Here is a 27,746-nt window from a genome sequence, read left to right on the forward strand (position 1 = left end):
TTTTATCCAACAAGAATGCTTTGGAAGCTTCTTCATCCTCATCCATCCCGAAGAACACTCGTGGCATTCAAATTCAATTTGGACCTTTTTTGGCAACACAGGATGGGGATCCCATAATTCAGGATTCGTCAAGAATCTCATTAATGAAGAAATATATTCGAGCTACAGAATTGGAGGATGAGCATAATCAGGCGTGTCTCTATTTGGGTGCGTTTAAATGCCCCATTAATGTTCCTTATCCTGCCCCGCCGCAGTGTTTCCTTAAGTCAGCGTTCAAATATGCTCCGGCCCATTCTCTTTGGCCCCCTAAACTCTCGGCCCAACATATGGCTAATTTGGCCCAAGCTTCCTATTCCGAGGAGGAAATTACCACCCTTGCTAACAATTGGGCGGTCTTGTGTGCCCGATGCTTACAATGGGGCCACCCAAAGATTCATTGCCAGGCTCGACTGATTTGCATTAAGTGCTTTGCACCTGATCACAAGGTAAGTAATTGCCCGACTCGGTTTACTCGGCAACATATTAGCCTGGCTGATGCCGTCAAGTCTCATAATATCAATCCACCCCGTTTTTCTGCTACCCCGGTCGCTCCTGTGCACAAACGTTCTCGCAAATTGCCCGTCCGATGCGCGGCCTGCAACCACTATGGACACTTGGCACAATCGTGTCGTTTGAAGCGGTGGCGTGAGCGTTGGCAGTGGATCCCTAAAAATCCCCAACCTACCAAAAATGCCCCTCACGTTTCCGCTTCTCCTCGGCTTTCTCAAACGACACCACCCTGCCCCAGCCATTCGTCACCACTGCCGCCCTCATCACCTCAATCGCTCTCCACTCGCACCACCACCATGGCGAACTACACCCTCAATCCGGTGCCGTTTCTACCGCCCGGATTCGTCGTCGAACAAGGTCCGGCGGACCGCGCCGTCTGTACTGGCATGGTAGTCGGGCCTTTCCCGCTGCTCAACCATGACTTTCTGGCCATAGCGGAGACCAGTCATTATGTTCCTCTGCATCGCCGCGCCATCATCCGCCATGCTGTCAGAGGTTTGTTTCATGAGGCCCAGCTTTTTACTACTGAAGTTAGTGATCATCCGTTTGGAATAGGGATTTTTGGTTTTGCGGACTCGTTTATCAGAGATACTGTGGTTGCCACTCCATTAGAGCTTGAGGAAGAGGATCTGCTCATCACATTTGTTCCTCGTAATGAAGCGCTTAACCGTCGCACTACCTCCTTCGGTCCTGAGATCTGGCTTATGTACTTTGGATTTCCGTATGATTACCAGACTGATTATTATGTCAATAAGTCGCTTGCTGGTTTTGGTGCTTTGGTTACTTGGTATAATCCCCGCCAAGATCGCCATTTCATGTTGATCAGAGCTAGAGTTCTGAGATTGAACTTGGTGCCAAAAAGTTTTGTGGTTTGGCAGCTAGGTGGGGCGCGGGATTGTTGGACCGTGTAGATTACAATCCTCCATAGCAATGACTGGAATGGTCTTCTGCCTGAAGTTCTACCCGCCGGAGAGGAACCCCCACCACCGGATGGCATCCCGCATCCCCAATTTGGCCCTGACCTGACCGCGGAACAACTTTATCAGCAGAAGGTGCACAATTGGTTTGTGCAGAATGCAGCACCTCCCAATGGCGCACCAGAAGAGCCTGAAGTGCAACAGGATCAGGACAATGCAGGGTGGGGCGCATGGCCTGCGCCGGCGGCTCCTCCTCTGCCTCAGTTACCGCCGTATCTCATGAACTTCCAAGCGTGGCTCGCGGCACAGGGTCTGCAAGTGCAATATGGTGTTGTGCCTGACAATAACATCTCTGACAATGTTATGCAGGTGTGGCATGACTCCATCACCTCCTCTGATGAGACTGAAACTGATTCAGATAGCTCTATGTTTGATATGCTGGTGATTCCTGGTCAAGAGACTACTGCTGCTCCATTGGTTGACGAATCACTCACGATCTCGGTTGAACTTCACAACCATGGAATGCGTTTTGGCCTTTTGGATCATGGGGATGCTCTCATGGCAATGCTGTTGGAAAACACCATTCCTCGACAACAGCTTAACACTGCCATTTTCTGTGCCCTCCGCCCGATGATGGCTTCTTTTGGGCCTTGGAGTTCTGGTTTGGGTCTGCAGCAGAACTCTCTCCAGGTGGAGATTCAGGTTTCTTTGACTAGGGGGAATATTCAGTTCACTCAGGTGATAAGTCCACAGGTACCTAATCTGTCTGAGCCTGCTTTCTCTGCACTGCCGGAGTCATCTTCAATTTTGGACTCTCTGGTGGACACTCATGTGCCATCTGCTACGCCGCCTCTGCTCCTTTCCTGCGAGCCGTCTGAACCCCTAGTGGCGCCAAGTAACTCTGTTGCTGAAGAGCAGGTTGATCCAAGTGCCCACTCAGTCACTTCTGCTGTCCTCTCTGCTCCAGCACTGCTGGATGCTTCGAGCACCTCAATGACCATGTCAGTTGACGGTCAGGGCTGCATGACCACTGCTACTCAGACTCAGAAGCAACACAAAGGGAAGCTGCACGCTCCTGTTGATACTTCCACTCTACGACGTAGTAACAGGAACAATAAGTATGATGGATTCCGGGTTCTTCAGACTTCTGATGCTCGCATTACCAAGTCCAAAGTCAAGCCTCGCATAATCCCTTCTGCTGCTGGTGGAGCTCCGGTGCATACATCTGGGGATGATTCCTCATCTGCGATAGCTACTTCTGAAGCTGATGATGCTGCAGCTCCTCCACCCACATCAATCCCTACTATGCAGGCAATTGGTGTGAATCTCTGCGCGATACCTGCTGAAGAACTATCCACTTCGGCCCTCTCTGAAGAGTAGTTTGATTTTCTTAGCTTTGCTTTCGTCGTTGCTGAATCTTGGCTACTTTATTGATGCTTTTGCGTAACTGGAACGTACTTTGCTGGAATGTACGTGGTCTTAATGCGCCTGAAAAACACTTAGCGCTTGGTAATGCGATCAATACCAGTGGATGCTCGATCGTTTGTTTGCAGGAATCTAAAATGCCTTTCTTTGATTCTGCTGTTTTGAATTCCATTTTCCCACGGCATTTTGATCACTTTGCGTACATTCCCTCTCAAGGAGCGTCGGGTGGGATAATCACAATATGGAATAGCAGTATCTTTTCGGGCCGGGTCTTTTTATCGGAGCAGTTTGCGTTAGGTGTGGAATTCAAATCCACGCAGTCCAATCATTGTTGGAAACTTGTTAACATCTATGGCTCGTGTCAGGGTGAGCATCGTGTTACGTTCACAAACTGGCTATTTGATTTGAATATCCCCTCTACCGAAGATTGGTTATTACTAGGCGATTTCAATTACATTCGCTCACCTGACAATCGTAACAAACCAGGTGTGAATGTCCAAGACATGTATACTTTCAACGACTTTATTCGGGAACAAAACCTCACTGAATTACCCATCAAGGGGCGTGCTTATACTTGGTCAAATATGCAACTTCAGCCACTCCTTGAGCAACTCGATTGGTTCTTCACAACGTTGAATTGGACTACTACATTTCCCAACACCTTGGTGAACCCTCTAGGTAAACCCGTTTCTGACCATACTCCATGTTCTGTGGTCATCCAAACTTCAATCCCAAAAAGCAAACTCTTCAGGTTTGAATCATATTGGATTTCTCATCCTGGGTTTATGGAAGTCGTTGAACACGCTTGGAACAAACCCATCAGATTCAATAAGAACCATAATTGTGCGGCAAGAATTGGGCAAAAGCTCAAGGCAGTTCGTCATGCTATCAAGCAATGGAGTAAGAAAATTTCTCGCCTTGAAATAGCCATTGAAAACACCAATAAAGCTCTTTTGGAGCTTGACAATATTGAGGATTGTAGGACTCTGACCACACCAGAAAGAAACTTTAGACGCATTCTCAAAAATCACTTGCTCCGTCTCCTGCAATATCAGAAAGATTATTGGAAAAAAGGTGTACGATCAGATGGACTCAGTTTGGTGATGAGAACTCCAAGTTTTTCCAAACCGTTGCCACAGAACGCTTCCGAAGAAACTGCATAAGTTTGCTCAAAAACTCGGCTGGCGTGGAAATCCATGATCATGCCGGGAAAGAGTCCATTTTATTCGAAGCTTTCAAAGGTAGAATGGGACAAGCAAATCCTCGGCCTATGAAGTTCAACTTAGAAACCTTGCTAAAAGGGGATGTGGATTTCTCGAATCTAATTGCACCATTCACACGTAAAGAAATTGATGATGTCGTGTCTGAAATGCTACCTGACCGGGCACCTGGCCCTGATGGCTTCAATGGAGCCTTCTTAAAAGCTTGTTGGCCAATCATTAAAACTGATTTTTATCTTCTTTGTGATGAGTTTCATCAAGGTGGCCTCAATCTTGAAAGCATCAATGCAGGTTTTATCACACTAATCCCCAAGGTTAATTCACCTGAATGTGTTAATGACTTCCGACCAATCACGCTCCTTAACTGCTGCCTGAAGTTGATCACTAAAATTCTGGCGAATCGGCTACAAAAAATCATCCTCTGAATTGTGCACCGAAACCAATATGGTTTTTTACGTGGCAGATCAATCCATGACTGCCTTGCCTGGGCTTTCGAATATATTCACCAGTGTCAGGCCTCCAAACAAGAAATTGTTCTTCTCAAACTAGATTTTGTGAAGGCGTTTGACACGGTCGAGCACTCTGCTATGCTCCTAATTTTGAAGAACATGGGTTTCCCGCCCAAATGGCTAGCTTGGATGGAGAGCATCTTTTCGTCGGATAAATCTTCTGTGTTACTGAATGGGGTGCCAGGTAGACAGTTTCAGTGTAAATGTGGGGTTCGCCAAGGTGATCCGATGTCTCCTCTGATCTTCGTCCTTGCCGCTGATCTACTTCAAAGTGCTATCAATGCAGCGCTTGAGCAGGATTTGATCAAACATCCCATCCCTCCTACTGGTGATGCTAAATACCCCGTAATCCAATATGCCGATGACACAATTATTGTCCTTCTGGCCTGCATGGACCAAGCAGCAAAAATCAAATTGATCCTTGAAGATTATGCCACCTCTATTGGTTTGAAAATCAACTTCCATAAATCCACACTTGTGTCAATTAACACGCCGCTGAGCAAATGCAATGATCTGGCCAACCTTTTTGGATGCACACAGGCCAGCATGCCCTTTACTTATCTCGGTCTGCCCCTTGGCACCACCCGGCCTTCGGTCCTTGATCTGACGCCATTCGTCTGCAAAGCTGAAAGGAAAATCACAGCTGTGATGTCCCTAATGTCTTACGCGGGTAAGCTAGCATTGGTAAATTTGATCATCACCTGGCTGGCAATCTATCCCATGGGGACTCTCAGATTGCCACCAAAGATACTTGCTCAACTAGATAAAATCCGTAGACACTATCTTTGGAACAAACGCACGGCTGACGGCGATAAACAGAACTCTTTGGCAACTTGGGACATGGTCTGTCGGCCCAAAAAGTGTGGCGGCTTGGGTATCCTTGACCTCAAAATTCAAAATGACACGCTTCTGCTCAAATTTCTGCATAAATTCTACAACAGAATGGATGTTCCCTGGGTTGGGCTTATCTGGGAAACCTACTATGTGAACTCCATCCCGCATGCATCGGATAGCTGTGGCTCTTTCTGGTGGCGTGACCTAGTAAACCTTATGCCGATCTATCGTGGCATTACTCAAGTACAAGTAAAACGCGACGCTTCTGTCCTGTTCTGGAAAGACAACTGGAACCAGTCCATCCTGGCAGAACAATATCCGCGAGCTTTCTCTTATGCCCTTAATGAGGACTTGTCTGTGCATGGGTTTTTGACTGCCCCCACCCTTCACGAAACCTTTCAACTACCACTCTCGCTGCAAGCCCATGACGAACTCAAGCTCCTCCAAACTGATGTGGCTGCGGTGACACTGGAAGACCAAGATGATGTTTGGTCCTACTGTTGGGGATCCACTGTGTTCAAAACCACTGCCTACTATCAGTTTGTTTTTCGGGATGTGGTTGCTCACATGGCTTTCAAGTGGCTCTGGAAGACTAAATGCATACCCAAAATCAAAGTCTTTGGTTGGTTTTTACTTTCGGACCGACTTAACACAAGGAATATGCTCAAGCGACGTCACTACAATATTGGCACCAATCTTGACTGCTTGCTTTGCGGGCATCATATCAAAGAAACGGTGGAGCATCTCTTCTTTCATTGTGCCTTCAGCAAAGAATGTTGGAACTTACTACGTATATCCTGGGCTATGCAAGGAGATAGGTTGAAGTTGGTGGAGAACTTGAAGACACAACACCCACGCAAGATGGCCATGGAGATATTTCTTACGGCTGCTTGGAGCCTTTGGAAGGAACGCAATAATAATTACTTTAGGCATGTGTCACCCTCCATCTCTTCATGGCTTAGTAGATTCAAGGAAGATTTTGGCAATATGAGATATAGACTACCTGATAACAAGAGACATGTTGTCCCTTCCTTCTTGCATAGTTTGCCTCAGCATAGCTAGGGTTGTGTTTGGGATCTAACCCCTACCCCCCACCACCCACACTCCTTTGTAAATAACACCATGTAACAGTTTTTGATTATTATATATACATGCAGTAGGAGCCTTTCCTACTGTCTTAAACTTCAAAAAAAGCATAATTACTCACCAACATAACTCACATATCAGATCATCATATCTCAAAACTATTACTAAGAATCAAGTTTATTTTGTCCAATAATCTTCATGAAAGTTTTTTATTATATCCTTCTTGGATATCTATCACTTTGGGACTAATTTTCATGTGTTGCTTTTGAAAAGCTCCAACAAATATAAGTGAAGATCATGAGCATAATAAAATTTTCTTTCTCTCAAATTAATTTAAGTGAACCAAGAGAGGATTTCTTGAAATTTTTACTAACTCTCAAATAAATCTAAGTGAAGCAAGAGAGCATTTCTTCAAAAATACTAAAGCACACCATGCTCAAAAAGATATAAGTGAAGCACTAGAGCAAGTCCATTGCTCATAAAAAATTAAGTGAAGCATAGAGAACAATCCTAACAAGTCATGGCATAATTTTGGCTCTCTCAAATAGGTGTGTCCAGCAAGGAATGATGACTTAAAACACAAAATAAAACAAGCAAAGACTCATATCATACAAGACGCTCCAAGCAAAACACATATCATGTGACGAATAAAAATATAGTTTCGAGTAAAATTCCTATGGTCGTTGGAAGAAAGCGGGGATGCCACTCAGGGGCATCCCCAAGCTTAGTTGGTTGCTAATTTTTGGATAATAGCTTGGGATGCCAGGGCATCCCTGTGGCACCCCAGCTCAGAGAAAACCGGAACGCCCCGTATTCCAGCCTAGAGATCGAGGTGAAGTCTTCTGGAATACGACACTGCTTAGTATAGAACAAACCAGCTCTCTATTACAACACGAATATGAATACAAGGGTTCTGATATTACAATGAATAACATCGGCACGGCGACACTACGCCAACCACGCTTGCTCTATATAAGCAGTATAACAACTCGAAGCAGCAGAACAACTATTGGCAGCGGAACAACGAACGATGATGATGGACTCCAATCCGTAGGGACTCTGGCTGGAACGTTTATCCTAGCTCGCACGAACGGAAACCACGACAAGCAATCAAGTAATCACGGCATGACATGCCAGGTCAGTAGATTGAATGTAGTTGCAAGCTCACAATAACTAGAAGCATTCAAGACAAAAACAACATGGCAATTACAAGTTAAGCATGAATTATCATGAGATCATCAGGGTAACATGGCATGAACAACATGAACATAATACTGCTAGAACAATATGAGCATGGCATGAACATATGAATCTAACGATACTAGCATGCAACATGATGACACTATATGCACCATTGATTCTGCTCGGGTTACCTCGTAACCAAACGGTGATCATTCCGGCGATCACAAACATGACCAACACTTGGTCTCAAACGGTGATCTTTCCGGCGATCACTACCAACTTATCTCATCATCGAACCGTGGTTGTTATTAAGCACATTATTATTATTACTGTTGACCCATAGTGTGACCGACACGAACTAGGCCCTTATCCGTGGGCACGCCTATCGATAGATTTAATATACACTGTTAGAACAATATGAGCATGGCATGAACATATGAATCTAACGATACTAGCATGCAACATGATGACACTATATGCACCATTGATTCTGCTCGGGTTACCTCGTAACCAAACGGTGATCATTCCGGCGATCACAAACATGACCAACACTTGGTCTCAAACGGTGATCTTTCCGGCGATCACTACCAACTTATCTCATCATCGAACCGTGGTTGTTATTAAGCACATTATTATTATTACTGTTGACCCATAGTGTGACCGACACGAACTAGGCCCTTATCCGTGGGCACGCCTATCGATAGATTTAATATACACTGTTAGAACAATATGAGCATGGCATGAACATATGAATCTAACGATACTAGCATGCAACATGATGACACTATATGCACCATTGATTCTGCTCGGGTTACCTCGTAACCAAACGGTGATCATTCCGGCGATCACAAACATGACCAACACTTGGTCTCAAACGGTGATCTTTCCGGCGATCACTACCAACTTATCTCATCATCGAACCGTGGTTGTTATTAAGCACATTATTATTATTACTGTTGACCCATAGTGTGACCGACACGAACTAGGCCCTTATCCGTGGGCACGCCTATCGATAGATTTAATATACACTGTTAGAACAATATGAGCATGGCATGAACATATGAATCTAACGATACTAGCATGCAACATGATGACACTATATGCACCATTGATTCTGCTCGGGTTACCTCGTAACCAAACGGTGATCATTCCGGCGATCACAAACATGACCAACACTTGGTCTCAAACGGTGATCTTTCGGGCGATCACTACCAACTTATCTCATCATCGAACCGTGGTTGTTATTAAGCACATTATTATTATTACTGTTGACCCATAGTGTAACCAACACGAACTGGGCCCTTATCCATGGGCACGCCTATCGATAGATTTAATATACACTCTACAAAGGTTAGTACACTATACCCACACCACGGAACCCATGGCCTCGCAATCCCATTCGGGTGGACCAACGGTGTTCCGACAAAACCGTCCTACTGCCATGACACTCTCCCAGCCACTCCAACAAACTCCCCTCTGGGCCAGGTCATGGATGGCCCTGTGCCTACGAAAGGCACCAACGGCCACCGTCGTGGCCAAACGGTCCCACACGGGGACAAAAGTGCTTATCATCCAACTACGGGCACACAAGGTTATGTCTGCTTACCAGGCCAGGGTACCGCATGCCCATAACCTTCCCTCGTTGGAGGCACCAGCAAGAGGCACGACAATAGACCCAGTTAGGACCTTCCCATAAAGGTAAGCGTGGTTGCACTGGTGTAGCGACCCAACCTCAGACGGTCAAGTCTCTATGCATAAGTGTCATCCCTGGATCGGTATGCTGACACACACAGTACTGAAGGATTTATAACACAGGTAAATCACATGTATAAAGTAACATAAATACTATTACCTCAATCCAAAAAGCGGAAGTAACAAGGTTGTGGATTCCCATCAACACCAACGAAAGTTGAGTGTAGAAATCGTAACCCTAACGTATCACTTACTCATCGTAAGAGGTCCTGCAACATGAGACGTTGCAACCACAAAGGATCAGTACATTGAATGTACTGGCAAATTCACACCATAGAGAAATGATGAATAATGGCTATCACTACATGCTTATATGGCTGGTGGAAAAGCTCTACGGTTATAGTTTTTGCGAAAAGCCAATTTTTCCCTACTTCAAAGGAATAAATTTTATTTAACTATCTTGGTGGTTGTTAAACATTGAGAGTCTAGACACCCTCTCAATCCCGATTAAGCATCATCATTAAAACCCAACAAAATTAATTAAAGTCACATGATGAGATTCACATGATAATCCAAGTACTAGATACTCAAGACGTCCATAATCGGGGACACGGCTAATCATGATTAGTTTGTACACTCTGCAGAGGTTTGCGCACTTTTCCCCACAAGACTCTATCTCCTCCATTGGGATTCTCGCACTACATGGTGTTTGAGAAACGGATGACCGAGACATAGTCTTTCAGAAGCTCTAGCACCTTATGATCGGGTAGACAATTACACCTACTTTCCCCTACATCTGCTAGTCTACCACTGTAAGAGTTCGCACAACTTAATCAACTATGCTAGAGCCCATAGTAGCTTGTGGCTGCACACGGAAGTTTCTAGTATGAATAATCTCATGATCCCTTTGAGCCTGGGTGGCGGTTCATAAAGAAAAACAGGCAATCGCTGGAATACCCAGGTGCCTCAATCCACCCAGATGTGTATTTAAGTTGCCACCTTAAGTTTAACCATTAATTAAACAATCTCACATCTATCATGAATACTCTCGAACCCAATCCACGTCTACAAGCATAGCATGGCAAAAGCAAACGTAGAAGTAACTCCCAGGGTTAGATAATAAAACAGGTAATAGGTACTACCTCATCTACTTCCCAAAACCCACATATTAATCAGATCCTATTCATGCAATGGTTTGAGGATTGAAACTAATGCATAAAAACTGGGTGATAAAAGGGTATGATCAAAGTGTGAACTTGCCTACAATGTTGATGAAGATGATTCACACTCATAACTCTTGATAGTTCTACTCGTCACACTCCGCTCAATCTATCGTAAGCAAGCAATAGTAACCACACATAAGCAATCACTCAAAAGATCAGAAATATCGAAGAAGACGATTCAAAAAACTTCAAAACCAAGCAAATAACTCTTGCAACATAAAACAATTTCTAACAGTACCAAAATTATGTGAATTTGGCCTTATCAGAAAGTTTAGGTCAAGAGCTTTGATTTGCAAACTCAAGTTATGATCAAACAAAGTTTGAATACAAATCTTGTCTAATTCAAATTTTAAACTTTCAAAAACATGTTTGGGTTGGATTACTAGATAGAGGAGATCATAACGAAGACGTGAGCATTGGTTTCGTTGGATTTGGACAAGCGAGTAAAAACTTGCGGTCGTTTGAAAACCAGGGGCTAATGTGTAAATAAAACCTAGCGAATAGGTCCCTGGCAGAAAACTAAAATAAAAGAAAAAGACTAAATAGTGAATGTTCGTTACTGATCACTAACGAACGAAAATCATTCGCTACCGAACCCTAGCTAACGAACGCTCGTAGAATAAGTTAACCTAAGATAATAAACCGGCTAAAAACGAAAAACCGAACCCTAATAGAAAATACACCGGGACGGTTAGTTACCGGTTCGGGCAGGAAAACCGACGGCGACGGTTTGTCGACAGCGGCGGCTCCGGCGAGGTCGACGGCGGGGCTGCGCGGCGCGGGCGGAGGTGGATGCGGCGCGGGACTATAGCGGCAGCGAGGCGAGAAGGCGGGGCGCGCCGCGGTGGCGGTGGTGCAGCGGCGGCGAGCGCAAGCGGCGGCGGCGTTCGGCGGCAGCGGCGGATCTGGCCGCGGCGGCGGTGATGCGAGAGCGGGGAGGAGAGAGAGGGTGCGAGGGGTGTCGGTGTTGGCCTTATAAGGGCGAGGGGAGGGGAGGTGGTGGCGTGGAGGAGGGGCGACGGGCATCGTGGAGGCGGCGAACTCAAGCGAGTCCCGCTGGGGCACGCGAGGAGGAAGGTGGCGGCGCGCTGGCTGGGCTGGGCTTTGGCATGGCCCGGCCCAGTCGACGAGCAATATTAAAAAAACATTTTTCACATACAACAAAAAAACAGAATAAAAAATATATATTATATAAGCATATAATATATCAAAATTTTCAGAAAAAGATTGTCTACAACGTGAACATTTTCCTAGCATTAAATAAAATTCACACAAATTCAGATAATTCAAAGAGTGCTACTGCCCTACTATAATCCAATAAACATCATTTTAAGAAATACCAAAATGACTTCGAATTTATTTATCTCCAATTTTCTGATGTAGGGAATCATGTTACCCTATTTTCCATGTATTTTGTTTTTGGAGAAAAATAATTTGAATAAAACCCAAATAACTCCAAATTGAAAATAATTTCCAAAAGGACTTTGAATTTGATCCTTTTAACTTCCAACTCATATTTCATATATTTTGAAGAAGTCATTTTATCTTCTCTCATGAAAATCATTGAGTTGCTTGAAGTTTATGAATTTGAAATATTTTCAAAAGAAATTCAAATATTTTCAACAACCCTTTTCATTTAATTTAAATGGAAGAAGTCATGTCATCTTCTCTTTAGGGTTTTGTGTTGAAAAGCATTTGAATTCATGGAGATTCATAAAAGCAAAATGAAAGTTTGGGAAAGTCCTTTTATTGCGTCTCATTTAACTTTCAAAAAGTTTCGAATTTCAGTCAACTTCACACAATCAATCAAACAATCAATCAAATCTATCTATTTATTATAACATTCCAAAATTTAGAATTTTGGGATGTTACAAACCTACCACCCTTAAAATGAATCTCGTCCTCGAGATTCGGAGAGGCTAGCAAGAAAAGGTTAGGGTTTGGGGTCTCCTCAAAATCCATCAATCGTCGCAGGAGGGGGTTTGGAGTGCTACCACCCTTAGAAGCATGGTTACGGTTCCATCAAAACTCATATACTTCATCCATATTGTTAACAGTGTCGGTCTTTTCAGATCTTCAAGATAATTCCTTGTCTGGGCTCTTCCAGTAGTGGCATAACCTTTTCCTCAATTCTTCTGTCCTTTCATCTTGGTAAGGTTATTCCGGGATTGGGTCTTCTTAGCTGACGGGTCTAGCGCCAATACTAAACAACCATCGATATCTCATGGTGGTCAACAATTTATGGTTTCCTCCTGCAGGAAATGGGTATGGGTTGATCCTCACCGTATAACCTACGGTTGGCAAAAACTGCCTTATACAAGGGGAAAATACCTATACCATTCTAAGGCTTAAACAAGGTTTTGATCGTCGTCTCTCTATGTGACGCCCCCGATTCAATCGTACACTAATCATACACGCAAACGTGTATGATCAAGATCAGGGACTCACGGGAAAATATCACAACACAACTCTACAAATAAAAATAAGTCATACAAGCATCATATTACAAGCCAGGGGCCTCGAGGGCTCGAATACAAGAGCTCGATCATAGATGAGTCAGCGGAAGCAACAATATCTGAGCACAGACATAAGTTAAACAAGTTTGCCTTAAGAAGGCTAGCACAAACTGGGATACAGATCGAAAGAGGCGCATGCCTCCTGCCTGGGATCCTCCTAAACTACTCCTGGTTGCCGTCAGCGGGCTGCACGTAGTAGTAGTAGTAGTAGTCGACGGTGGCGTCTGGCTCCTGGGATCCAACATCTGGTTGCGACAACCAGGTAGAAGGGAAAGGGGGAAAAGAGGAAGAAAGCAACCGTGAGTACTCATCCAAAGTACTCGCAAGCAAGGAGCTACACTACATATGCATGGGTAAATGTGTAAAGGGCCATATCGGTGGACTGAACTGCAGAATGCCAGAATAAGAGGGGGATAGCTAATCATGTCGAAGACTACGCTTCTGGCAGCCTCCGTCTTGCAGCATGTAGAAGAGAGTAGACTGAAGTCCTCCAAGTAGCATCGCATAGCATAACCCTAACCGATGATCCTCCCCTCGACGCCCTGTGAGAGAGCGATCACCGGTTGTATCTGGCACTTGAAAGAGTGTGTTTTATTAAGTATCCGGTTCTAGTTGTCATAAGGTCAAGTTACAACTCCAAGTCGTCATGTTACCGAAGATCACGGCTATTCGAATAGATTAACTTCCCTGCAGGGGTGCACCACATAACCCAACACGCTCGATCCCATTTGGCCGGACACACTTTCCTGGGTCATGCCCGGCCTCGGAAGATCAACACGTCGCAGCCCTACCTAGGCACAACAAAGAGGTCAGCACGCCGGTCTAAATCCTATGGCGCAGGGGTCTGGGCCCATCGCCCATTGCACACCTGCATGTTGCGAGGGCGGCCGGAGAGCAGACCTAGCAACCTCCATTACAAAGGAAGTTGCGTTACACGGTCCAACCCGGCGCGCGCCGCTCAGTCGCTGACGTCACGAAGGCTTCGACTGATACCACGACGTCTAGTGCCCATAATTGTCCCCGCGAAGATGGTTAATGCATATAGGCTAGTGGCCAGACTCAGATCAAATACCAAGATCTCGTTAAACGTGTTATCTTGAAATAACCACGAACGCCGACGAGGGCCAGGCCCATCTCTCTCCTAGGTGGTCTCAACCTGCCCTGTCGCCTCGCCACAAAGATCCACACATAGGGTCGTTGGGAAAAAGGTCCTTTCAGCCCCCAATCCGTGAATCACTCGCGGGTGCTCCACGAGCCGACCCGACTCTAGTCACCATAGGTATCATGTATAAAGCATATAGTATATACCCGTGATCACCTCCCGAGTGATCACGGCCCGATAGTATAGCATGGCAGACGGACAAGAATGTAGGGCCACTGATGATAAACTAGCATCCTATACTAAGCATTTGGATTGCAGGTAAAGGTAACAACAGTAGTATCAAGGACAGGCTATGCATCAAGATAGGATTAACGGAAAGCAGTAACATGCTACACTACTCTAATGCAAGCAGTATAGAGAAGAGTAGGCGATATCTGGTGATCAAAAGGGGGGCTTGCCTGGTTGCTCTGGCAAGAGAGAGGGGTCGTCGTCGATGTAGTCGATCACAGGGGTATCATCGTCGGTCTCGGGGTCTATCGGAAAGAAGCAACGAAGGGGGAACACAATAAATAATAGAGCAATCAAAACATCTCAAAACATAACATGGCAATACGCGGTGCTAGAGGTGACCTAACGCAGTACTAGGTGACACCGACAAAGGCGGCAAACATCCGGAAAAGTATTCCCGGTGTTTCTCATTCTCGGACAAACGGACCGGAGGTGGATTATTGCATTTTTGCTATGCTAGGGACGTGTGGTGAACAAATGGACTGCGTATTCGGATTCGTCCCGTCGTTCTAAGCAACTTTCATATATAAATTATTTTCATCTGAGTTACGAATTATTTTATATAATTTTTCAAAGTTGTAAAGATTTCCTAGATTTTCTTGAATTAATATTATTTCGAATTAAAATGGGAAAAACTAGGTGTACACAGAAAGTGTACACAGGAGTAGGCGCAAGAGGCTGACAATGGGGGCCAGTGGACTAGGTCAACTGCCCAGTCAGCAGTCAACATTGACTATTGACCGGTCATCTAACAAGTGGGGCCTACATGTCATATGCACAATCTGTAACTGAATTTGTCTATTATTTTAATTTACTAATTAGCTAGCCGGTCCCACATGTCATTGGTTGGAGTTAATTAAAAGGTTTATTTAACAAAGTGTGGCCCCACACGTCATGAGGCTATACCAAAACGTTAATTAGTCTACTAAGCTAGACTAACACTGCCGGCCTCATCCAGAGAGCCGGCCATCCATCACACGGTCATGCACAAAGGCACAGGCCATGGCCATGGTCAGCAACCGCGTATAATAGCAGCAGCTAAGCACGAGGAGCAGTAGCGCAACGCAGCAGCTAGCGAGCAGCATCAGTAGGCGAGCAGCAGCGATTAGCAGCAGCACCTAGCAAGCAGCGTAGGAGAGCAAGCATCGCAGGAGAGCAGCAGCTCATCAACAAGAGCAGCGGCGGTAGGAGAGCAGTACACGCCAAGAGCAGAAGCAGCACACACGCGAGGAGGTGGTAGGCGACGGGGCGGCAGGGACGGGCGGTGCGGCAGCTCGTAGAGGCGGGCGCCGACGTGGCACGAGGCCAAGGCGCGCGGGATGCAGGCGTGGTCGCGATGATGAGCAGCGACGGGGGCGCGGGTCACGCGCCGGCAAACGGGCTCGGGGGCGGCCATGGGCGCGCACTGTAGGCGCCAGGGGCGCGGTCTAGGGGCCTCAGGCGCGGGCGCAGGCAACAAGAGCGGCTAGTGGGTGCCGGACCGAAGCTCCAGCCGAGCGCTGTCCAAGGGAAGCTACGGCGAAAACGACACGGATCAGAACCGAGGGCGAGGGGATGGAACGAGGAGCTCACCACCGAGCTCGTGGAGGTAGTCAGGGAAGCCGGGGATGGCCGGACGCGTCGCAATCGTCGTCAAGAGGCGGCGGCCGTGGCGGGGAAGATGACCCGGTTGCGGCGATTCGGCACGGTTCTGCTTGATCCAGTGGGCGTGGTGGATGAAGACGAGCGCGGGGAAGTTGATGGATATCCCTGCGTGGCTCCGTACGACTCTAGCCACGACGACGATGATGGCGCGGTGACGGCCGAGCTCGGGCGGCGGCTCGTGCGAGAGGGAGAGGGGCGAATGGGTATTAGGGTTCCAGGCACCGTGGGAAGGGGGCGCCGGTCTTATAGGCGAGGTGGTCGCCGGGGAGCGCCGCCGGATGGTCGCCACGCACGGCCATCGCCGGTGGATGGCCGCCACGGCACCCCTGCCTCCTGTAGCAAGAGGTGGGAGGCAAGTGGGGATTGGCCTGGGACGTTTTGCTAGATGGGCCAAGAGGCCCAATAGATTAGGTTTCTTTTCTTTTTACTAGTATTTTTCCATTTACTTTCCTGTTTATTTGTTTAGCTACTATTTTGTACTTTCTTTTAGCATAAAAATACTTTTGAAAGATGTAAAACCTTCCATATGATTACTATGCATTATTTTGCACTGTCACAAAAAGTTTGGGTTCAAAATAGTTTATTTAGTTTGAGTTTATATTTAAATGGGATAAAAAGGTGTTGTTGGTCCACTGTTTTAATATCCAGGGGAAATTTTATATAAAAACAAAATGTTAATTCTTTCATGAAAAATTGTTAGTGAATATTTGCAACCTAACCCACATTTTTACTTTGCCATTTGAAAACTTTATTTATTTGACTTTAAATTAAATTTGAATTCGAACGGGATTCAAATCATCGCGAGATTGACAACAGTAATCGTGGTGACGTGGCATCATTAGTAGAGGGTTACTATAGCTTAATTATCTGGGCGTTACAATTCTCCTCTACTACAAGAAATCTCGTCCCGAGATTTAAGAGGTGGAGTACAGGGGGAGGTTCTGGTTTCGAAATTCTAGCGAGTGTTCTCGGTCTTGGTTGCTCTTCTCGAATAGGTCGATCCATTACGTTGATGTCTTCATTCCTATGCTCCAGTCATCATGATGAAGTCGTCGTCCTTCCTTTGGGAACTCCATCGTACTTACGAAAGAATAAGGGTGGCTATTTCGGAAGAACAGACCTGCACTGTTAACTATCTGGTAGCTAACATCATGGAAGGTGGTAGAAAGTAACTCTCGAACTGAAACTTGAGAAAATATTGAGAGCAAAGTAAGAAGGTGTCAAGGGAAGTTTCGAGCGGGCAGGCAAATATTCGATGCCTGAAACGGGGCGTGAAAGGGGTTCAATCAACGGGGATAAGTATTGTGTCTGATACCAGAATAGATCACTAGGCAGGTGGCCCGTGAATTACATACGAAGTCAAGCGCGAGGAATAACTTTGACAACAAGGTGTCCAGGAGAGTTAGGTTTCGATCCTGGGACCTGTGGGTTATGGGCCCACCATGTGGGTTAAAAGTAGGAAGGGTGGTGACATCTTGCACGATTATGTAAGCAAGGCATGTCAGAGGATAGCCTGTCAGTTATGTTGGCAATAACATTGGTACCAAGGGCGAGGGACAAAGAGAACCATTTTCCTGCTCGTTGAACGAGGCGAACCAATAGGCAAAGTTATCGTCCATCAGTGGCTACCGGAATGTCATCAGCAATAGTAACAGGGTCTTGCTGACAGAATTGTACACCGAGGGGTTTACATAAGCAGGAGAATATTATTTCTTAGATCATATAGATCAGAAGAAAGGTTAAACCAAACACTGAAAAGGAAAATATGATTATCAGATTAAACAGAACAATGGAAAGGAAAATGTGTTAAAACACATATTTCAGGGGTATATCCTTTCCAAGGGCAAGCAAAGCATGATATCCATGACGGGATATAACGTAGAAAACCCTTTAGGAAAGGGAAGAGAAATTTCATGACATTACCCATACATCGGTGTTTGGATAATTGACCAGGAAACAATTAGCATTGGGCTTCAAATGTTCTTGTTGAAAATCAGAGTACCATAGACATGCTTCGAGATAGCATTGACATGGCCATCAAGTAAGGATCAGAATTTTGATGCACAAAGGATCCATCAGGAACAACTTATAGAATAAGTCTTACGATTTCCTCATGGAAGAATGGATAACCTTCGTGGAAAGGAAACTATAACAATAGTCCTCCAATCAGGTGTGCTAGGCATGACCTCACCTTACCGGGTCATATAAGACCAACGCTATAACTCTTGGATATATGTTCCAACCATCACATCTGACCAAGATTCAGATCTGATTGGTGTTAGGATAACTTAGATTCAGGATGCCTGAGAAGAAAGGTGCAACACAAATTGTCGAGATGACATTGTAAGGTTCTCAGGGAAATGAACTATGGAAACGAGTTCCAAAGCAAGAGTTCATCATTAAAACAGGGAGAGGGTGAGGAGATGGCTGATGGACTCGGTGACAATCCATCGAGATTCTCAAAAGATGGATCTCCCCAATTATGTGAACAAGGAGATAACATTTGTCAATTCAAAATGGTATAATGATGTATGCTCGAGGAAAACATACACAATTTAAACATTGGTTCAAAGCAACAGGGTTGCTGGAAGTTTTGAATTCACACATCATAGTTCATTTGTCGGTATTCCGGTTAGGAACAACACGAGGACCCAGAAGGAATGGTGATGGTGATAAGTATTACTCGTATCAAGAATTTCTTAAGAGGTGGTGAAAGTCTCACAACATTCTTGATATAGAGGACAGTAATACTACAAGGTAGATCATAACCTAAGCTAGATAGCAAGGAAATCAAGGTACAACACAAAACATGAACAAGTTTGTGTTGGGGGAAGGCAAGAATGTTGCCGATGATAACACAAATCACCGAGGGGCAAGGATGGTATTTCTCATCATGAATTCCATTGATATCCTGGAAGAACTCACAATGCTGATGATGATGACAACAGAATTGTCGAGAGATTTCATGAAGGTGTAATCGATCAGCGATGACATCAAGTCAAAGGAATGATGACGCGAAAAGTTATTGGAACCACGAGTACGTCACAAACTCGGAATCCAGCTTGCTGTTCAAGGCAAAAAGATATGACAAGGAAAGTCGACGTAAGCTTAGCTCATCGTCGAAAATTGTGCTACGGGCGTCATGGAGGCGGCGGACTCCGGCGAGTCCCGCTGGGGCACGCGAGGAGGAAGGTGGCGGCGCGCTGGCTGGGCTGGGCTTTGGCCTGACCCGGTTGGAGCTGGGCCAGCCTAGTCGGCGGGCAAGATTTAAAAAAACATTTTTCACAGACAACAAAAAAACAGAATAAAACAAATATATTATATAGGCATATAATATATCAAAATTTTCAGAAAAAGATTGTCTACAACGTGGACATTTTCCTAGCATTAAATAAAATTAACACAAATTCAGATAATTCAAAGATTGCTACTGCCCTACTATAATCCAATAAACATCATTTTAAGAAATACCAAAATGACTTCAAATTTATTTATCTCCAATTTTCTGATGTAGGGAATCATGTTACCCTATTTTCCATGTATTTTGTTTTTGGAGAGAAATAATTTGAATAAAACCCAAATAACTCCAAATTGAAAATAATTTCCAAAAGGACTTTGAATTTGATCCTTTTAACTTCCAACTCATATTTCACATATTTTGAAGAAGTCATTTTATCTTCTCTGATGAAAATCATTGAGTTGCTTGAAGTTTATGAATTTGAAATATTTTCAAATGAAATTCAAATATTTTCAACAACCCTTTTCATTTAATTTAAATGGAAGAAGTCATGTCATCTTCTCTCTAGGGTTTTGTGTTGAAAAGCATTTGAATTCATGGAGATTCATAGAAGCAAAATGAAAGTTTGGGAAAGTCCTTTTATTCCCTCTCATTTAACTTTCAAAATGTTTCGAATTTCACTCAACTTCACACAATCAATCAAACAATCAATCAAATCTATCTATTTATTATAACATTCCAAAATTTAGAATTTTGGGATGTTACAACTGGTCAGCTCGATATGGTGGCATCATGACTCAACCAACATTTGTTTAAGTTTAATTTAATCCGGTTAAACTTGTATGCAATATGCTGAGTCATGATAAAATAACATGATGGAATTACAATGCATAAGCATGATATCAACATAATCATGAGGGTACAACATACTATCCATCATATGAATAGTGAATCATATCCAACTGAGCATGGCATACTGACTAGCAGGAACATCACAAGTACGTACTTCTCAGAAACATAGCATGACCACTAGCATCAACAATAAATATCATGCAAGAACATATCAACAATGCCATCATGCAAGCATTTAACCAACTGGGTGCAATGGAACATGCATAACAACGATACTCGGGATAGACGGCAGTCGTGCACCGAAGACCATTACCAACATCAATATGTACTACTAGCAAGCCTAAGCATATGAAAGGAATACCATCGACTAGCAGGGCATGATAAACAGGTGCATAACAACATAGCAAGAAAGTAAGCACTAAACAAGAATCATTACCGAAACAACGATAACCATATTTTAAACAAGCAATCATTTACTAGATGTCCAAGTTGAAAACCATGGCTACTGCATGACTATCATGCAAGTGGGTATTGTGGCTTGCCTGGGGATGAAGAATGCTCCGGGGAGCAGTGCGGTGGAGCCGCGGAAAGACTCACCGGAAAAGGTTCTCTCTTGGAAGGGCTGATTTGAGGCAAGGGCAAAATGGTCATTTTCACTGTGAGACCACCTAGTGAAAATGTTACCAAAAGATAGAGCTCGACGAGACGAAGAAGTGAGCACCGGTTTCACCTCGATCGGAGTTGTGGTTGAAAAGTTGTGAGGTGTAGAAGTTCAGGGACTAACCTGTGAATATTTTCATCACCAACAAGTCCCTGGCGGCTGAAAATAGAAAACGCCTTTCAGAGGAATGCGTTTTCAGAACTGAGAAAACATATCCCATGCTGAAGTAGAATGAAAGTACGCTTTCCTGAGAGGAAAACGTATTCATAGTAATACGTCTCCACTTAACGTACCTGGGCCCGGGGGTGTGAGGCTGGCACATGGGCTCCAGGCGCAGGGGGAGGAGGCACGGGCGCTGTCTTCTTCCTCCCGCTGGCCCTGTTCCTAGCGTGAACAGAGGAGGAGCAGGGGAGGAAGCGGCCAAGGGGTCGGCCGGCTCCGGCGATCCCCGGCCCGGCCGAGAGCACCGGCGGGACCGCAGGGCTGCGCCGCACCCGTTCAGAGGAACAGCAGCCCCCGGAGAGGAGTGGAGGATGCGGAGACGGGAGGCTACAGAGAGCTTTGGGCGGCGGCGCTGGCCTTGGGGATGCGTGACCAGGGGTGCTCCGGCAAGGGATGATGGGGTGGGGCGGATCTACGGGAGGAGAGGAACACGGTGGACATGTCAGGGAGGCGAGAGGAGTGCTGTGGTGGCCGGGGTTAAGCCGAGGCCAAGGCGGCCATGGAGGAAAATGGCAGACTCCGGCGAGATGGGGCGATTCCAGAGGGAAAATGAGGCGGGGGAGGGATGGATGAGCTACGGAGGGGTTTGGGGTCCTTATATAGGCGCGGAGGAGAGCTCTAGAGCTCACGAGCGAGCTCCCGACCGAGCTTTAATGGTGGGAAGAGGCTGGGCATGGCACGTGCATGGCGCTAGCGGCTCATTTATGGCGAACCACGACAAGGCACTGATGCAGGGCGACGCATTCGAGCACAGGCGAGCTCCTGGACAACGTTTGAGGTCGAGACGAGGAGCGAGGAGACGAGAACAGTGGGTGGACCGAGCCAGAGCTTGCACTATGTGTGACGCCAGCGTGATCACCACGGGCACTGGTGCAAACGGCGCATTTTGGCCGGGCCGACCATGTCCAGTAGATGGACCTTGGTGCCCTTAGTCCAACTAAAGAAATAAATCGGTCCAGGGGCAAAGAAGAGATTTGCACTTAGCAAATCAACAAGAAGGTGCTTGTAACTTGTTATGGTCAAACCAACTTGGTAACGTGGTAAATAATTTGTCTGATGATGATCACACACTAAGGTGATGTTGATCACCAAAAATCAGACTAAGAGGAGGAGTTTAGATGAGGGTTGTTGTAGAAAGTGCAAAACTGGCCAGAATTAGGGATTTGGATGATATACTCACATACTTGATTTCTGTGAGCTGAAATTTGTCATAGAGGGGTTATATGATGATATGAAACTTCTATAAAAGTTTCATGCCATTTGGAAATACCAAAGTGGCACTTGCTTCATAAAGCTTCATTTTGGACAGAAACTTGGAAAATTTTCACAGGGAAATTGGATTAACTAATTGAGCTACAACTTGGTGGAGGGAGTTTATATAGGTAGAAGCATGTCCTGGTAAAGTTTCAGATCAATTTAAGCAATATAAAATATAATTGCTTCACAAACTGAAAATCTGACCAGAAACTAAGATTTGGGGTTGGGCTCACATAGATGAGTTACATGAGCTCATATTTGGCGGAGAGTCATGATTTGATCATATGAGAACCTTGCAAAATTGCAACTCATTTGGATATGCCTAGCTTGTACTTCCTTTACAATCACTTCCCTCAGACAGGAACTTTGAAAATTTTCTCATGAATATTTACTAGGCAAATTGAGTTGAATTTTGGCATGAGGCAATTATTTGGACATGAAAAGATGCCCAAAAAGTTTGGGGTCAAATGGGCAAAGATAAATAGCACTTGCTTCACAATGTGCTATTTAGGACAGAATAGGAAATGAATTTATTGAGCATGATGAGAAATATAGCCAATGAAATATTTTGCCATATTTGAGGAAGATATGACCCAAAAAATTATAAGGATTATTTGGGGATTTTTGGATGGGCAGAAATATAGGTTGCTTCACAACCTAGGGCAATTAGGGTTATTCCTTTAATAGGAAAAGGAATATTCCTGAGAAAAAGAAATTAGGGTTTGGTCAAGCAGTGAAGTGGCATGATTTTGGCAAGGTTTTTAGGATGATGAGTCACTTGGGAGAGGAAATGAAGATGATTTCCTAGGTGACAAGGCCATAGAACCACTCCAAAAAGAAAACCAGAGCAAAAACCCAATAAATCAAAAGAAAAAGAAAAGGGCTGTTACAATCCCCAAGCTTAGGCTCTTCTATCCTTCCTTTATCCATCGTAAGATAACTCAAAACTTGAAAACTTCAATCACACAAAACTCAACAAAACCTTCGTGAGATCCATTAGTATAAGAAAGCAAACCACTACTGTAAGTACTGTATGAAACCAATTCATATTTTGTTTTTTTATTATATCTACTGTATTCTAACTTTTCTATGGCAAAAACTCATCAAAGAAAACCATAGAGCCATCAAAATAAGCACACAACACAAAGAAAACATAATCTGTCAAAACAGAATAGTTTGTAGAAATCTGACTATTTTGAATACTTCTGTAACTCCAAAATTCCGAAAAATTAGGACGACCTGAGAAATTTGTATATTGATCTACTGCAAGTGGAATGGGTATTTTATCGCTCTCTGGTAAAAAATGAAAATTATTTTCGTGAGTGCAAAAGTTTCTGTTTTTTCAGCAAGATCAAACAACTATCACCCAAGAACATCCTAAAGGCTTTACTTGGCACAAACACGAATTAAAACATAAAGAAAACAATCATAACAGTAGCATAATTGTGCTAACACTCAAGAACAGAAAGCAAAAAGAAAACATAAAATTTATTTATTGGGTTGCCTCCCAACAAGAGCTATAGTTTTACACCCTTAGCTAGGCATAAAGAATGATCTAAGTTTTGTCTTCCGAAGTTTTAGCAACTTTTGCAAGGGTTTTCTCGAACCCGGGAGGCTCTTTACGCTTCCCTAAATTCTCCGGGAAAGAATCCATCTTAAGATCCAAAATATCCAATCGCTTATTACAAAGAGTAATCAGGGTATTCATGCGATTGGTACTACCATTGAGGTGTTTGAGGGGTTCATTATATTTTTGTATTTCAACCATATGCTAATGCAAATCACCAAGTTTGTCCAACATTTGAGCTCCCTCGGGGGTAAAAGGAAACCCCTTCTTTTGAGGTGGAATTCCAAAAATTCCCTCTAAGATTTCATAGGCAGCATTGGCATCAAGTTCAATGAAGTTTCCTTTAGCAGAAAAATTGAGAAGTTGTTTATGATGCAAAGCCAATCCTATGTAAAAAATTCAAAGAAAAACTTTAGCGTCCCCCTTTAAGTTGGAAATACAATTCGATTCCATAAGCCTATACCAGGCATCTTTCAAATTTTCTCCTTGTCTTTGCTTGAAGTAAAGAACTTCAAAATCTGGAGACAAGGGAGGAGTAGGGATGCTAGCGATCGAGACTAGAGAGCAAGAGACCAGTGAACGGATAAGGGAGGCGAATAAAACAGCAAAATTTTGTGAAGTGGGGGAGAGGAAAACGAGAGGCATAATGTAAATTGCGAGGAGATGAGATTTGTGATTAGGAACCTAGTATATGTTGAAGATCCTCCCCGGCAACAGCGCCAGAAATTCCTTTTGATGTCGCTTGAAGCTACGTTGGTATTTCCCCAAAGAGGAAGGGATGATGCAGCACAGTGGCGGTAGGTATTTCCCTCAGATATGAAACCAAGGTTATCGAACCAGTAGGAGAACCAAACAACACAACGTAAATAGCCGCTGCACATAGGTAACAAATCCTCGCAACCCGACGTGTTAAAAGGGTTGTCAATCCCTTTCAGGGTATGACGCCTCAAGTGGCAAACGGACGAGAGATAAATTTGTAGTAAATTGATAGATCAAACGCTAAATAAAATAAATAAGGGAAAATTGCAGAAAGGTATTTTTGGTTTAATAGATCTGAAAATAAATGCAAGAGAAAAGTAGATCGCAAAGGCAAATATATGAGAAAGAAGACCCGAGGGCCGTAGTTTCAATAGTGGCTTCTCTCGAGAAAAATAGCAAACGGTGGGTAAACAAATTACTGTTGGGCAATTTATAGAACTTAAAATAATTATGACGATATCCAGGCAATGATCATTATATAGGCATCACGTCCAAGATTAGTAGACCGACTCATGCCTGCATCTACTACTATTACTCTACACATCGACCGCTATCCAGCATGCATCTAGTGTATTAAGTTCATGGAGAAACGGAGTAATGCAATAAAAACGATGACATGATGTAGACAAGATCTATCTATGTAGAGATAGACCCCATCGTTTTATCCTTAGTAGCAACGATACATACGTGTTGTTTCCCTTTCTGTCACTAGGATCAAGCACCGTAAGATTGAACCCACTACAAAGCACCTCTTCCCACTGCAAGATAAATAGATCAAGTTGGACAAACAAAACCCAAATATCGGAGAAGAAATACGAGGCTACAAGAGATCAAAGAAAATCAAATAACTTTAATGGATATAAAAAGATATAACTGATTGATAACCCACAAGTATAGGGGATCAATTGTGGCCTCTTTCGATAAGTAGGAGCATCGAACCCAACGAGGATCTAAAGGTAGAACAAATATCCCCTCAAGTTCTATCAACCACCAATACAACTGTACGCACGCTTAACGTTCGCTTTACCTAGAACAAGTATGAAACTAGAAGTACTTTGTAGGTGTTGTTGGATAGGTTTGCAAGATAATAAAGAGCACGTATATAAAAGCTAGGGGCTTTTTAGATAAAGACACAACTAAGTTATTTTCAGTAGAGAGCTTTTTGTCACAAGAAAGTTATTTGTCCCTAGACAATCGATAGCTAGACCAGTAATCATTATTGCAGTTTTATTTGAGGGAGAGGCATAAGCTAACATACTTTTTCTTCTTGGGTCATATGCACTTATGATTGGAACTCTAGCAAGCATCTGCAAATACTAAAGATCATTAAGGTAAAACCCAACCATAGCATTATAAGGCATCAAGTCCTCCTTTACTCCCATACACAAACAACCTACTTACTCGGGCATGTGCTTCTATCACTCACGCCACCCACCATAAGCAAATCATGAACATATTGCAAACCCTACAGCGGGGATCCCTCACGCTTGTGTGACACAGAGAGCACCATAGGACATCACCAATAATAAAACATGCAACTCAAATCAACCGCGATCATGAATTAACCCATAGGACAAAACGGATCTACTCAAACATCATAGGATAGCCATACATCATTGGGAAATAATATATAGCGTTGGGAACCATGTTTAAGTAGATATTAGAATGGGTAAAAGAGGGGTTACACCGCTGCATAGAGGGGGAGAGTTGGTGATGACGACGGTGAAGTTGTTGGTGTAGATCGTTGTCGCGATGATGGCCCCGGCGGCGTTCTGGCGCCACCGGGAGAGAGGGGGAGAGAGCCCCCCTTCTTCTTCTTCTTCTTCTTCTTCTTCTTCTTCATTGACCTTCCCCCTAGATGGGAGAAGGGTTTCCCCTCTGGTCCATGGCCTCCATGGCGGCGGAGGGGCGAGAGCCCCTCCGAGATTGGATCTCTCTCTCTGTTTCCTTCTGTTTCTGCGCTCTCTAATTCTGCCCTTTCACCGTTTCTTAAATTCCCGGAGATCCGTAACTCCGATTGGGCTATAATTTTGACACGATTTTTATCCAGATATTGGCTTTCTTGCGGCGAAAGAAGGGCACCAACCGCCTTTCGGAGTGGCCACGAGGGCCCAGGGCGCGCCCCTCACCCTCGTGGGCCCCTCGGGCATCGTCTCGCGTTGATTCCACTTCCCGAAATTCACATATATTCCAAAAAAATCTTCGTGAGTTTTTATCCCGTTTGGACTCTATTTGATATGGATTTTCTGCGAAACAAAAACATGCAACAAACAGGAACTGGCACTGGGCACTGGATCAATATGTTAGTCCCAAAAATAGTATAAAAAGTTGCCAAAAGTATGTAAAAGTTGTAGAATATTGGCATGGAACAATCAAAAATTATAGATACGACGGAGACGTATCAGCATCCCCAAGCTTAATACCTGCTCGTCCTCGAGTAGGTAAATGATAAAAAAGAAAATTTTGATGTGGAATGCTACCTAGCATAATCTTGATCATGTAATCTAATCATGGCATGAATATTAAGACACGAGTGATTCAAATCAATAGTCTATCATTTGACATTAAGACAATAATACTTCAAGCATACTAATAAAGTAACCACGTCTTTTCAAAATAACATGGCCAAAGAAAGTTATCCGTACAAAATCATATGGTCTGGCTATGCTCCATCTTCACCACACAAAATATTCAAATCATGTACAACCCCGATGACAAGCCAAGCAATTGTTTCACACTTTTGATGTTCTCCAACCTTTTCAACTTTCACGCAATACATGAGCATGAGCCATGGATATAGCACTATAGGTGGAATAGAATATGATGGTGGAGGTTGTGTGGAGAAGACAAAAAGGAAGGAAGTCTCACATCGCCGCGACTAATCAATGGGCTATGGAGATGCCCATCAATTGATGTCAATGCAAGGTGAAAGGATCAATATAGTTCACTAGAGCGGGGGGGGGTGAATAGGCAACTAACAATTTTTAGCTTTTCTTTACCAAA

Source organism: Triticum urartu, chromosome 3 (assembly GCF_003073215.2).
Source record: "Triticum urartu cultivar G1812 chromosome 3, Tu2.1, whole genome shotgun sequence".
Lineage (NCBI taxonomy): Eukaryota > Viridiplantae > Streptophyta > Magnoliopsida > Poales > Poaceae > Triticum > Triticum urartu.